Genomic DNA, 11,857 nt, shown 5'->3' with positions numbered 1-11,857 from the left:
CAGAGAAACACCTATGTCCTGGATAGTCTTTGCTTTGAACACAGGGAAGGTGTCTCGCTACGGCTCTTCTCTGGGGGCCCCTCCTGGAGATGTCGGCAGAGGTCACTCATCCACTAGTCTCCCTTTGGTCCCCAAGAAGGTTTTGGTGTCCTCACCATTGCCCAAGGACCCTACCATTGCACCAAAAAATGAAGGAAAGCTAAATAAGGTGAAGTATGTGAAAGCACTGGGAAAAGTAAAGAGTGACACTTTTTTTTTTTTTTTTAAGATTTTATTTATTTATTAGAGGCATGGGAAGGAGTCTGTGAAGGGGGTGAAGAACCTCAGGCAGATTCCAGCGAAGCATAGGGCCTGAGGCAGGGCTCTACCTCAGGACCCTGAGATGATGACCTAAGCAGAATGAGAATTCAGGGACGTCTGGGTGGCTCAGTCTGTTAAGCTTCTGCCTTCAGCTCAGGTCATGATCCTAGGGTCCTGGGATCCTGTTCCACATTGGGCTCCCTGCTCAGCTGGAAGCCTGCCTCTCCTGTTCCCCTTGTTTGTGCTCTCTCTGTTAAATAAATAAATAAAATCGTTAAAACGTTTTAAAAATGCATTTATTCTATAGTTAGTAAATTGTATACCTGGCACCATTTGGTACCCCAAAGATACAGTGATGAATAAGATACAAATCCTCCCCCATATTTTTAGGGAAGAAACAAACAAGAAGCCACTTTTTCAAAATTAATTAATTTTTTAAAATTATATTTATATAATTGACAGGGAGAGTCAGCGAGAGAGGAAACACAAGTAAGGGGAGTGGGAGAGGGAGAAGCAGACTCCCTGCTGAGCAGGAAACCTGACGTGGGACACCACCCCAGGACCCTGGGATCATGACCTGATCCAAAGGTAGATGCCTAACGACTGAGCCACCCAGGCGCCCTAGAGTGTACAACTTTTTTTTTTTTTTTAAGATTTTATTTACTTATTTTACAGAGAGAGACATCACAAGTAGGCAGAAAGGCAGGCAGAGAGAGAGAGAGGAGGAAGCAGGCTCCCCACTGAGCAGAGAGCCCCATGCGGGGCTCCATCCCAGGACACCGGGATCATGACCTGAGCCAAAGGCAGAGGATCATGACCTGAGCCAAACGCAGGGGCTTTAACCCGCTGAGCCATCCAGGCGTCCCTTGAGTGTTCAACTCTTTGATCTCCGAGTTGTGAGTTTGAGCCCCATGCTGGGTGTGGAGATTACTTAAAAATAAAATCTTAAAAAAAAAAAAAAAAGGATAATCTTAAATAGTGATTAATGCTATGAGTAAAATGAAAATGGGGGAATTTTATGGAACGTGAGTGGGGAGAGGGTTGCTTTTGTAGATTTGATGAAGTCAGAGAAATCCTCTTTCGTTGGTGGCTTTAAGTTATACCCTAAATGAATATGACCCAAGGGAAAAGGTACTTCTGGGGAAAGGGAATAGCATGTGTGAATGTCTGGAGGCGGGAATGAGCTTAGTGTGCTTGGGAAAGAAAAAAAGACACCCAGTGTGACTGGAATTGAGCACATGGTGGGGAGAATGGAAGGAATCAGGCTGTTGACAGAGGCTGGTGCTAGATCACAGAGGCCCTTGAAGGCTGGGCTGGCCTCTCACCTCCAAATCCAGTTTTCCCTATCCTGTTCCGCAACGCTGGGGCTGCAAACCATATTGCTCCTTTGTCAGCTAGGGTTAGGTTTTGTCACCAGGAGAGGATCCGGGGAATCTGGAAGGCAGGGGGAGGGAAAAGGGAGTTACTCATGCCTGTTTGCTTGCAGTTCTCATCATGGTCACCTACGTAATGACAATGCTGCTTCTCACGGTGGCATTTCGTGCAGCCTCCAGATTCTTACAGGCTCTTCTGATTCTTCTAGATCTACTCTCCCTATCTTGTTCTCCATCAAGGTGGGAGCTACTTCCTGTGGTTCACTTAGTGTTCCCACCACCTCTTCCATGAATTTCCTGTTTTCCCAGAGCCTGACCCACCACGAAAGTCATGGTGAGGACTCAGACTTTTATTCCAAGTCTAATGGGAAGTCACTGAATGGTTTTAAGCGAAGGATAGATGATGGTGAATCTATCAGTCAGATGGTGAATCTGAACAGTTAATCACTGCAAATAGTTACATAAATTACAATCATCTATTTTGAGGCTTCGAATCTTGGAATAATGTCACATGTTTCTGGAATGTTTGCTTAATGGTCCCCACTTTCCTAAGACGGCTACATCATGTGGGTGAAATCACACCAGTGCTAAGATTACTTTCCTTACTCTAGTGTTATTTTTGCATTCGTATTTCCTCCAGGCTTTTGCTATTGTTAAATATTTCATGTTAGCATCAGTTCTTGTAAGGTTCTATCAAATGGGGCATGTGTGTCCTAAAATTCCTTAGCTGGTGGCCAATGTGATCTACTAAATCCATCTCACTCTTCTGTGAAACACATAATATACAAACACACGTATGTATTTTTTCTATTATATGTATGTGTGTATCTATATATACATATAAATATACATATAAGCATAGATGGCTACACATATATAAATATATAAATCTTCCCTCTCTATATACATATATACATACATTAATGTGTAATATGTACATATAATGTATGTATTATAATTGGAACTGAAGCAAGTGACAGTAAAACAATACTCTTTACCTGAGAGGCTCAGTGTTAGGGTTAAATGAGAGAATGAGTATAAAGCATATGGAGATGTAGGAGTTGGGAGATGGTAGCCATTTAGCAGTGACTAAAATAAAGTTACAAAATTGCATCTAAGGGAATTGCTGTAATTTGGGCTATTAACACTTTCTTCTCTATCCCCATTCTTTTCTTGGTGTCCTCAGAGGGAAGCCAAAACTTGTCTGTTAAGTTAGCATCTTAAGAGAGGACTCTGTGGTCAGGCCCCTGGTGACTGAGCATGGAGAGACTACGCAAAAATGATGCTGACAGCATAAACTTTGGTATCAGATGATACAGAACCAATATCTTCTTTGCTTGAGTCTTTTTTCTCATCTGTTAAGTAGGTGTGTCTTTTTTCCATCCCACACTTTTTTTTTTTTTAAGATTTTATTTATTTATTTGAGAGAGAGAGAGAACACAAGCAGGGAGAAAGGGCAGAGGGTGAGGGAGAAGCAGACCCCTTACTGAGCAGGGAGCCCGACATGGGGCTGGATCCCAGGACCCTAAGATCAGGACCTGAGCCAAAGGAAGATGCCTAACTGACTAAGCCACCCAGGTGCCAACCCCTTTTTTTTAAAGTGGGCTCCATGGCCAGCGTTGGAGCCCAACATGGTGCTTGAACTCATGACCCTGAGCTCTAGACCTGAGCTGAAATCAAGACTCAGGTGCTTGGGCACCTGGGTGGCTCAGTGGGTTGAATCTCTACCTTTGGCTCGGGTCATGATCTCAGGGTCCTTGTATCAAGCCCTGCTCGGGATCTCTGCATAGTGGGGAGCCTGCTTCCTCCTCTCCCTCTCCACCTACTTGTGATCTCTCTTTCTCTGTTAAATAAGTAAATAAAATATTTTTTTTTTTAAAAAAGGTAATATAAACCAGTTCTTCAGTTGATTGGGAATTCTTTAGAGGCTATCATTTTATTGAAAAAGCAAATGGAGAATGTATGTATCGATCGGTAAGGGTGTTTGTTTGAAAAGTCAGCTTAAAGATGGTTTAAGAGCACAGATCAAACTGTTCAATTTACAATGTGATTTTTAAATTGTTTTCTGCATGGCCTTTAATTCTGTTTTTTTTTTTTTAAGATTTTATTTATTTATTTGATGGACAGAAATCACAAGTAGGCAGAGAGGCAGGCTGGGGGTGGGGGAAACAGGCTCCCTGCTGAGCAGAGAGCCTGATGTGGGGCTCCATCCCAGGATCCTGAGACCATGACCTGAGCCGAAGGCAGAGGCTTAACCCACTGAGCCACCCACGTGCCCCTTATTTTTTAAAAAACAAAAACAACAACAACAACAAAAACCAGACCAATTTGTGCATTTGAAGGGGTGAAGAGACATCATTTTCTTTCTGAGAGATGTACGTAATGGTTGGAATAGTTTCCTAGGGCTGCTGTAATGGAGCACCACAAACTGAGTGGCTTAAACAACAAAACGTCATTGCCTCAGAGTTCTAGAGGCTGGACGTCCAAATCCCAAAGTGTGGGCAGGGCTGGCTCCCCTGGAGGGCTGTCGGGAAGAGTCTGTTCCCATGACTCTCCCCTAGTTTCTGGTGGTATGCTGACAAACTTAGGCGTTTCTTGGCTTGTAGAAGCATCACCCTGACTTCTGCCTTCATCTCCACATGGCATCCTCCCTGTCTCCACGTGTTTCCTAATTTCCCTTCTATAAGGACACGGTCACGTTTGATTAGTGGTCATACCCATGATTTCATGTTAACTTGATTTGATCTGTAAAGGCCCTGTATCCAAGGTCACAGTGGGAAGTCTGCTCAGTGGGAAGTCTGCTTTTTTCTCTCCCTCTGCCCCTCCTCTCCACTCCTACACACACTTGCTCTCTAATAAATAAATAAAATCTTTTAAAAAAAAGTAAAAAAGTATGATTTTCAGTTAATACACAGGGTGAAAACTTTAAAGAGAACCTCTTCTCCTCAATCTCATTCTTCCGTCCCATCACTATTCTATGCGTGTGCCACCATAATACCTTAGAGAAGGTAGAGACAGGTTATAGCAATGATCCAAACAAATAATAACTAAACACTTTTTGTGTGTGAAGAGTTGCCAGAAAGTTCTAAAAATCCGTATTAAGAAACAAGTCATGATTCTTGCATACCTGATGTGTTTAAAGGCAAGAAACTCCTCAACCCTTGTTGCTTGGGCCTGAGGGCCTATGCCTGAAGTCTTTGCTTTCATCTCTCTGCCATTCTTCCATTCTGTTTTCCCTTTCCTACAGAGATACTCTGTGGAGATTAAAAATGTCCACACTCGGGGCGCCTGGGTGGCTCAGTGGGTTGAAGCCTCTGCCTTCGGCTCAGGTCATGATCCCAGGGTTCTGGGATCGAGCCCCACATCGGGCTCTCTGCTCAGCAGGGAGCCTGCTTCCTCCTCTCTCTCTGCCTGCCTCTCTGCCTGATTGTGATCTCTGTCTGTCAAATAAATAGAATCTTTAAAAAAAAAATGTCCACACTCTCTTGGGACAGTTTGAGTCCCTATCAGTCTGTACTCTAAAAAGTCTGATAATGAGGCCAGTGAAAACTTTTAAAAAAATTAGTTTAAATACATGTTTCAACATTGCAACTTCTCCATTTTTAATTAGTATCTCTTTGGTCAAGATTGTTTTAGATTGCAAGTTAAAGAGACCCAGCCCAACCTGGCTCAAGGAAATGAAGATGTCTCTTATCGCTCCTAACAGAAAAGTTCAAGGGTAGGGGTAACCTCAGGCCTGTTGGGATCTAGGTGAGTCAAAGAATGTCATTTGGATTTAGTCTCTCTTTCCCCCTCACTATCCACTTCTTTGCTCTACTACTTTCTAGGTCGGCCTCACAGAGTGGTCTCCCATTCCACAAGGCCTCTGTCCCCACTTCCCTTGTTGCTCTTAGCAACACCAGTGATGAGGCAGTCTTTTTCCTACTACTTTCAGTTGATGTCTTATGGGGGTTGAACTCATGACCCCAAGATCCAGAGTCACATGCTCTATTGACTGAGCCAGCCAGGCACCTTTTTCTCCTGCTACTTTCAATATAAAGTTCTGAAACTGTAACTCATTGGCTTGGCACTGAATCTATCGATGGGGCCCGGATGTGCATCCAGCATTCCAACTGGGCAGACCTGAATGAAATGCTCCACCCTGGGGACTGTGTATGGGAGATGATTAGCGCTTTCCAAACCACATGGACTTTGAGAGCGAGAGATCAAATTAAGGTGCCACTATCTGAAGGAGACATGGATTTTGAGTAGTTGAAAACATGTTCCAGAGCACATTAGATTTTTAGGATAGTGATGCTATAATGATAGATACATGACATTAATGCATTTGTCCAAACCCATACATCATACACCACCAAGAGTGAACCTTAAGGCAAAACTCTGGACTTTGGGTGATGATAATGTATCAAGGTGGGTCTAGAACAACTGCAACAAATGTAGCATTTCAGTGGGGGATACTGATAATCGGGGAGGTTGTGCATGTGTGGGAGTTGGGGGTATATGGGAAGTCTCGTACCTGCCCCTTAATTTTTTTTTTTAAAGATTTTATTTATTTATTTATTTGTCAGAGAAAAAGAGAGTGTGCACAAGCAGGCAGAGTAGCAGGCAGAGGCAGAGAGAGAAGCAGGCTCCCCACTGAGCAAGGAGCCCGATGCGGGGCTCCATCCCAGGACTCTGGATCATGATCTGAGCTGGAGGTAGCGCCTTAACCGACTGAGCCACCCAGGCGTCCAAACTGCCCCTTAAATTTGCTATGAATATAAAACAGCTAAAAAAAAAAAAAAAAAAAAAAAAAAGTAGTGGTCTCGGAAAAGGAAAAAAAAAACAAAAAACTCTGTCCACTATGATGTCTGCCATTGTGAGAAATCCAATAGATGGTCTGGTCACATTCTGTTGCTGTCTGCTGCATTAGACATGGTGGGCCACTTAGTCCTTGAAACTCTACTTCCTTGGCATCCATGATATCAGACTGACCTTTATCAGGCTCACTGAGTGCTCACCTCTTAGATATACAACCTTATGGTCCTGCCCTTGGCCCCCTGCTTTTCTCTCTGCATTCTAATTTTGTCCTCTCTCATGTTTTAATCCCTGTCTAGATCCTCAAGCAGTAGACTCCCAACGGCTTGCTAGACATCTCCACTTGGATGTCCCATTGGCCCCATAAAATTTCTCATGATAGGTTTACTTTCACGGCCTCTAATGAACGTCTGGGTGGCTCAGTTGTTAAGTGGCTGCCTTCAGCGCAGGTCATGATCCTAGGGTCCTGGAATCGAGCCCCACATCGGGCTCCCTGCTTCTCCCTCTCCCCTCTGCTTGTGTTCCTTCTCTCGCTGTGTCTCTCTCTAATAAGTAAATAAAATCTTAAAAGAAAAAAAAAAAAGAGCAATGCCTCTCAACCAGTCATACTTTTTTTTTTTTTTTTTTTTTTTTAAGTAGGCTCCATGCTCAGTGTGGAGCCCAGCATGGGGTTTGAACTCCTGAGATCAAGACCTGAGCTGAGATCAAGAGTCAGACACTTAACTGAGCCACCCAGGAGCCCCTACTCTTTTTTTTTTTTTTCTCTTACTTAAAGATCATTTTATTTTAAGGATTCTCTATATCCAACATTGGGCTTGAACTCCCAACTCCAAGATCAGGAATTGTGTGATCTACTGACCTGAGCCAGGCAGGTGCACCCCTTCCATTTACACTCTTGTGTTGTCTTTCCCTGAGTCTTGTGCGGCCTTGTTAATTGAAGGAATGTGGTAGAAACATCACTGTGTCAGTTGCAAGGCTAAAATTCAAGAGAGGTTAGAAGCTTCTGCTTTTGGGTTCTTGGGACCCTAAAGCCACCAGGTAAGAACCATGAGGCAATTCGACAGACCACATGGAGAGAAATACAGCTGTCCCAGCATCCAAGCTGAGCACACATAGTTATAGTCACACAAGTGACTCTTAGCAAGACCAGCAGAACTGTCCAGCTGAGCCCAGCCCAGCTTACAGAATCATGAGAAATAACAAAATGGTGGTTGTGTTAAAAGTGATCAGGTTTGGGGATCAATAGATAAACAAAACTTTCCACATTACCTAAAGCTAAACTCATTATCTTCCTCTTCACATCTGTTTGCCTTCCTAAAGTCACAGTTTCAGGTATAGCACTATTACCTACCTAAGTATCCAAGGGAGAAACTGAGGCTTCATTCAAGACTCCTCCCTCCCCACAACCCCCATCCAACCAGCCCCTACACGTTGCTGGCTTTTCCTCCTAAATATTTCTTGAACCTGGCCCTCTTCTTTTGCTCGACAATTTTGCTCCATTTCGGTTTCTGTTATCTTCTTTTAATCTGTCTTTTCCTCATACCTGCAGTCCAGTTCTTAGGTCCATCTGCTACATAGCTTCCAGAGTGATCCTTCTAGAATGCACATCCAACCAGAGCAGCTCTGTGCATAGCAGGCCTCTGAGTTCCCTGGAGCCTACAGAATAAAGTCCAAACTCAGTTACAAAAGGCTCTTTGAGAATGGCCTTCATCTATTTTTATAATCCTACTGATAATTCCTTGTTACTTGCTATGTCAATCAAAGTTCACACAGGAGGCAGAAACTACACCAGGTTTTCAGCACAGATAAATTAATGTAAGGGGACGCCTGGGTGGCTCAAGCATCCAACTCTTGATTTTGGCTTCGGTTGTGATCTCAGGGTCATGAGATGGAGCCCCACATTGGGCTCTGTGCTCAGTGGGGAGTCTGATCGAGATGCTCTTTCTCTCTCCTTCTGCCGCCCCCTCCAAATAAATAAATAAAACATTTGAAAAAATTGTCAAGTAGGTCTAAACTGATTAACTAGGTAACTTGAAAGGTTGAAAAGAGAACTTCAAAGCATCATAGAGGTAGCAAGTGCAGGAACTTCTCTCACCACGCAGCCCGAGGGGACAAAGGAAAGGGGTTGGTGTCACTAAGAAACGTAACAGACGGGCCCCATGTTGCTGAAACCTCAACTCCAAGCCGGGGGCTATGCTTAGCTGGCGCTCGTGTCTCTGACCTTACAGGATGACCCTGAGGAGGTTCCTGCTGGTCCTCCTGTCGGAGTGGAGGGTTTGATTAGGCTAGCTCTGCAGGAGAAGCAAGTAGAGCTGCTGCCGGGGTGAAGACACATTGCTGGGATGACGTTCACAGCAAACTCCCTCATCCTCCAGCCTTGTCGTCTCCCTCCAGCACTCATTCCAGAAGCAAAGGCTGAAACAGCCGGCAAAGCAGAAATGTAGTTTTGCAGAGTGTGGAAGCTTGGGTTTGGAGCCAAGAGACAATGTTTTTTTTTTTTTAATTATTATTTTTTTATTTATTTGAGAGAGAAAGAGAGAGAGAGAGAGAGAGCGCGCGCGCGCACGCAGAAGAGAGGAGGAGGTCAGAGGGAGAAGCGGACTCCCCGAGGAGCCGGAAGCCCGATCCGGGACTCAGGGATCATGACCTGAGCCGAAGGCAGTCGCCAACTGAGCCACCCAAGCGCCTCAAGAGACAATGTCTTAACAGTCAATACCCTTGCCGAGTTACTGTCCCCACTTGCTTGGCTCCCACCTGTTTCAGGACATTTGCATAGGCTGTTTCTTCTTCTTGAAAGGCAGTTCCCTCTTCTCTTTGCCTACATGATACCTACTTTTCAAATCTCTGCCCAGTTATCACTTCCTCAAAGAAATCTTTTTTGAATTCCCTAATGAGGTCAAATTCCTCTGTAATAGGCTGTTAGCTTCCTTGCAGCAATGTCACAGTTACAAGTTTACATTTTTTAAAGATTTTACTTATCTGAGAGAGAGAACATGAGCAGGGAGAAGGGCAGAGGGAGAGGGAGAAGCAGGCCCCCTGAGGAGCAGGGAGCCCGATGTGGGGCTCAATGCCAGGACCGAGATCATGATCTGAGCTGAAGGTAGACGCTTAACAGACTGAGCCACCCAGGTGCCTCTACAAGTTTACAGTTTGTGTAATTTTTGGATTGAGGCCCACTAGACTGGAAGGACATTACGGGCAAGGACAGTTCCTGTCTCTCCCTTCATTTGATTTTCTTAAACTTGTGCCCCTCATCTCTAACATAGTACCTGGTGCATAGCAAAGGCTCTATAAATACTTGTTGAATGGAGTGTAAAGGGCAGCAGTAACAGCCAATTCGATGTTTAACCCGGAATTGTTATTTATTTATTTATTTTACTGGAATCTTCTGCTTCCAATAGCATCTCTGGTGTGGGTGTACTCAGTAAGTCTTCCTCCTGCTTCTGATCCCCTGTAGTTTGATTCCCATCACCTGATAACAACTACTACTCCTGTTGCCTTTCTGAGATATGTGTACACACAATCTATGTGTGTACATGCACAAAATATGTTACTACCTGTTCTCATAGACAGAAGCGCTTCATTCTCTTGAACATCTCTTTCACTATAGCAAAGTACCATAGCTTAGTTAACCAGTCCTTTCTTCAAAGACATTTAGGTTGTTTCTCATCTTTTGATTCTACAAATGATCCTGCAAGGAATAACCTTGTATATGACATTAGCTTGCATATACACAGTTATACTGCATGTATCTCCCAAAACACCATCTTTTCCTTGGGTCCCAGATAAGGAGATTATGCAGAGATGGAAGCAAAGATCTAGCCTGGATGCTGGGAAAGTAGCTCTAAGGGTGGGAGTTTTTAGGTCAGACCTACACTGTTCGAATCTGGTACCTACGTAGTCCTAGCATGCAGAGAGAGTTTGAGAGTCCGATCGAAACTGAACTGTACCAACCAATCTTGGAAGACACTAATGCATGAACTACAATGTTTTAAAAAAAGCCTTTTTCCTTCTGCATCCTTCCTTAGTTCCTTCTCCTCCCATAATGGACAGATTTGTAATAGCTTGTTTGCTGACAATAGACCAGAAAGTGGTCTAGTGGCTAGCAGTGAGCAAGACAGATGAAGGCATTGTTCTTATGGGACTAATTTTATCATTTTTTTCTTTTACCAGGTTTTTTTGGTATGTAAGGATGAAATGAGATAATGGAAGTAAAGTGATTAGTCGGCAACTTAAAATGTTCATTTATGTGTACATATATACTTAATACATACTTATGTATACAGAGGCCGAGTTGGAAGGTTCACAATCTTCTTAACACGACTATTTTTTTTTCCCTCCCCGTTTTCCCTCTAAGGTTCTCTTGAAGAGCTCACACCTTCAACTCCAAGTGTTTCTTTCAGCTCAAGGCCAGTGGGACGCGCCACCAGTAGGGGGCAAGAATCACCCAAGCGTGCCTATTACCTAAGCAACGGAGTCAAACAGCATTCAGAATGACTTTACAAAAGGGTTACCCAGAAGTTAATTTGTTTATTCTGTTAGGTCATTAAGAAGAAGAAGAAAAGGAAAAAAGGAGGAGGAGGTGGAGAAATGAGGGGAGCCAACGATGGTAGCGACAGACCTACTCTGCAGCAATCATTAATTGAGAGCAATAGTTCGTTCCGAAAAAAAGCAGTGGGGCTGACTCTGGTCACACCCCTTAGAGTATGATAATGGCAGTGGCCCAACAGAGGGGCTCCGAGTTATACTGCGGTTTTATATCCAATAAAGTGCTTTCAGCAAGCCTAACAAGCAATGAATACGCGATTTTTTTTTTTTCTAGGACTATGTAATGAAGAGCTTTCCAAAGCAACACAGACGCCACTCGGTAACTTCCTGGGCCGGAGACACAGCAAAAAGGTTTTCAAAATAGCTTTGGGCCCCTCCTAGCCCGACTTTGAAAGCAGGTGTAGGACGCATGCGCCCGAACCACCGGCTGACCTCCTCGTGGCAACTCAGAGAGCAGACCTTCCTCCCGACAGCCCGCGGGGCAGAAAGGGAGGGGGAACGGAATTCTCGCGAGGTCTTTCGAGCCCCGGCGGAAGCAGTAGACACGTGACACTTCTAGGAGGCCTTCGCCTTCCCCCCTCCCCCTTCTCGGAAACCCGGCCCCCTCACCCCTCGCCCACCCCGGAGCCGCGGTAATGGACCGTTTGGGTTCCGGAATTCTCTTGGATCCAACCACTGGTACCGGGTCGGCTGGAGCAGGCGGAGTCCGTGCTTGGCAGCGAAGGCAGGGGGCGGTCAAGATGGGGGGGGGAATCATCTTCCTTCACCTAGGAGGGAGGCGGGGCGGAGGGGGGCGCTGGGGAGCGGGGTGGGGGGGAGGAGGAGGAAGGAAGTCACGT

General features: G+C 44.7%; 1 long non-coding RNA gene across 6 annotated transcripts; it reads right to left on the bottom strand.

Annotated features, from left to right (window-relative positions):
- Positions 1–268: 268 nt before the first annotated feature.
- On the bottom strand, positions 269–11,823 carry LOC116572415. Of its 6 annotated transcripts, none has more exons than XR_004278303.1 (5): positions 11,639–11,823; positions 10,745–10,934; positions 8,014–8,126; positions 1,626–1,734; positions 269–390 (listed from the first exon to the last, which is right to left on the bottom strand). It is a non-coding gene; the product is annotated as an uncharacterized LOC116572415 (long non-coding RNA). The 6 variants fall into 6 exon arrangements; XR_004278302.1 differs by having other exon boundaries at positions 11,660–11,822; XR_004278304.1 differs by lacking the exon at positions 269–390 and adding an exon at positions 508–550 and having other exon boundaries at positions 11,660–11,823.
- Positions 11,824–11,857: the final 34 nt, after the last annotated feature.

The sequence above is a fragment of the Mustela erminea genome, chromosome 13 (assembly GCF_009829155.1).
Source record: "Mustela erminea isolate mMusErm1 chromosome 13, mMusErm1.Pri, whole genome shotgun sequence".
In the NCBI taxonomy this organism is placed as follows: Eukaryota; Metazoa; Chordata; class Mammalia; order Carnivora; family Mustelidae; genus Mustela; species Mustela erminea.
This window is presented reverse-complemented; position numbering and strand designations above follow the sequence as displayed.